The sequence below is a fragment of the Triticum dicoccoides genome, chromosome 5A, assembly GCF_002162155.2.
Source record: "Triticum dicoccoides isolate Atlit2015 ecotype Zavitan chromosome 5A, WEW_v2.0, whole genome shotgun sequence".
Taxonomy (NCBI): Eukaryota; Viridiplantae; Streptophyta; class Magnoliopsida; order Poales; family Poaceae; genus Triticum; species Triticum dicoccoides.
In genome coordinates, this window is record NC_041388.1 from 659,531,305 (window position 1) to 659,534,798 (window position 3,494).

The following is a 3,494-nucleotide window of genomic DNA, read 5'->3' on the forward strand; positions in this document are numbered from 1 at the left end:
GGGGCTTCCTCCCGTTGGCTGGCCATGATGGTGAGCGTGTGCGTCGACCACGAGATCCTCCATGGCTGCATCATGGAGCGAGCAACATGAGGAAGAACACGGAGTGAGTAATAAGAGAGACAACAACGTTAACATTTTATGCCACGTCAGCTCCAACGAGTGGGCCATCATTGTCATAATCGTGATCAATTTTAATGCACTCGGTCATTTGGGTTTTTTGAAATAGCCGACCCCAAAGTTGATAGTTATCAATGAAAAATAAAATCTGATAGTATTTTGGAACCATAGGCCGAATTATAGTAGTTTTATACTATTTAGTACTCAAATTAAAGGGAGAAACACGAGGGGTTTCCATCATATGGATGTACGTTTCTCTTATACCTCACTTATAGCGAGGCAACCTTCCGACTCGCTGAAGTCACATGAGCGTATGGGCCGGCCCAGTGCGCGGGAGGCCACTGCCTCTTTTGTTTCTTTTTTCATGTTTTCATGTTTTTCATTTTTCATTTTTTTACTTTCGTTTATACTTACAAGTATTCTAAATAAATATATTATGAAACATTTTACATAAAACATTAAAAAATGCTAAGCAAGCATTTAAAAAATGTTAAATTTATATAGAGAAAATGTTCCTCATGTATACTAAAAATGTATAAAAAATATAACATGTGTGAAAAAGTTGATCATGTATTTAAAAAATGATAATCCAAGCATTTGAATTTTTTAAAACAAGTATTTAAAAAATGTTACTCAAGCATTTAGAAATTTTTAAATGTGTATAGGAAAATGTTTTTTAACACTAGAAAAATGTAATCATGTATTAAAACAATGTTGACAATGTATTTAAATAAAATGTTAATTCAAGCATTTGTATTTGCAATGTTAATCAAGCATTTGAAAAATGTTGACCATATATTCAAAAATATGAATGAAGCATTTGAAAAAATGATAAAAGTTTATAGAAACTATGTTGACCATGTATTGAAAAAAATGTTAAACTTATATTTCAAATCAAGGATTTAAAAAAATGTAAAATGTGTACAGAAAAAATGTTGACCCTCTAGTAAAAATATTAATCAGGTATTTAAAAAATATTAACTATGTATTGAAAAAATGTTGACCATGTATTCAGTAAATATTAATAAATAATCTTAATCTTATACTTGAAAAAATATTAAACATGTATATTACAAAAAATGCATAAGATATATACCGAAAATGTGTATAGAAAAACAAAAGAAAACCAATGAAAAATGAGAAAAAGAAAAAAAGCGGAGAAAATGAAGAAGAGAAAGAAGCTAGTGAAAAACAAAAAAAGAAACAAAGAAAACCATAGAAAATAAAAAACCAGTAAAATAGAGAAAATAAACATAGAAAAACGGTGAAAAAAGAAAAAAAAAAGCCAAAAAACCAGTGAAAACCCAACGCTTTTTCTTTAACAATGTCATGACTTTTAATTAAACACGAACCCGATGGTGGACAAGTGGCTAACAGTGCAACGCTACAACCAGGGAAAAACCCTATTCGTCGCATTCTGCGGCAAAGTGTCAACCTCTTGCACACCCATCGATCGTTCACGGGCCGGCCCATGACGGTGCTTCCAACATAGAAAATCCCTGAAAAACACGAAGAGAGCGAGGAATCTGTTGCCGTCATGGGCACTATACATAGAAAATCCCATGACGGGTGCTTCCTACAAGAGAAGGAAAACAAGCGCTCGCTCGACTGGGTGGTTGGGCTGCAAGCCCATGAGGATGGAAGGGAAGCAGTAAAAAATAAAAATAGAAAGTGGTTGAGCTGCGGCCTGGGAAAGAGAAGGAATAATTAAGAAAGAAAATCGCAAAAACCGAACTCTTCACAACCCCAACAAAATTGCAAAAATTGAACGCGTCAATGACCATGGCCCTATTGCGGCTGTGGCCACGACGCTCACTACACTTAATCCCTCCCCATCGCCACAACCCCAACATCTTGGGAACCCCTCCCTGACACCGCAAATCACCACCGCGACGACTGCAATTGCGACGCCATGTTGACAAACCTCCGACTGTAATCCCCCTAACATGCCACAAACCACAGCAATCAGGCGAATTAAAAACTGTTGTCGCCGCCATGTCAACCGCTCAACATCCATTGAACCCCACGGCGGAATGTACCCTATAGAAAACAAAAGAGAGGGAGTGGTGGAGCAGTGTACGCCTTACCCAATGCTAGAGCCGATGAAGAACTTGGACTCCCAGCGGTCGAAGACGCTCGAATCACCAACGAAAACAAAGAAACCATGAACCACATGCGGAGCGGAGCACGAGACAGGGTAGGAAAAGGTGGGGGAGTGGCATTAGTGGAGCGAGGAAGGGGGGATATAGGGAACGTTCACTCCACCAATAGTTAGCACGAACAATTTCTACGCCTCACATGACGATCGTGGCGCCAAGATCCATGCGATGCATCCGAGGGCACAGAGCGCGTTCACACAACATCAGTATAGAACCGACGCAAGTTGAGCATGTTTTGCCTAGCTAGCAGCGCCCAGTTACTTGGGACAAACAACCCGGGACGTTTTTACTTGACAATATACATCCACACCGACAAGATTTAAAACCAGTAGGATTAATTTAGGAGACGAAACAAATCCGAACAGATAGCACCGCAGCAACATCTAGTGCGCAAAGCACGACTGTCGGTGTCCCTAAGCAAAATGAACAAGGGCAGACTGCATTTTATTTTCTAGTGAAGCCATACACCACCCAGAACAATCGAACATTCGCTTCCCTTTGGTATTATCGTAAGTAAACACTACTGATCTCATACAGCTTGAGAAAGGAATCAGGAAGTTCCTGGCATGCCTAGAATTTTCATAGCAAGGATGGATGCATTTCAAAGCTTGAATCACATGCTATCACATTATGTAACCACAAAGAAGGTAATGTAAACTGCGTGTAATGCAAACAATACAAAGAAGGTAATTGCAGCTCCCTCCACATTTTCACATCCAGGCTTGGGACCGGCAAAGGCAGTGTTACACCACAACAATACACACACCAATCATTCAGCAAAGCATACAAGACACGCAAAGCACACAACACATGCAAAGCATACAAGACACACCATCAAGCAAATGCAATATTCACACACACATAGTCACAGTCACACAAAGAGTCAGCCAAAACAGAGTCACAGTCACACACAGAGTCAGCCAACACATAGAGTGACAGTCACACACAGAGTCAGCCAACACACACAGTCACAGTCACACACGCACAGTCAGTCAGTCACACACACACACACAGACACACACACACGACACAGTAACAACCAGTCACACACACAAGACAGAACACACACAGTCAGTCACACACACAAAACATACACAGCCAGTCAGTCACACACACACACAAGACACAGTAACAGTCAGTCACACACACAAGATATAGAACACACACAATCAGTCACACACACAAAACATACACAGCCACAGACACACACAGTCAGTC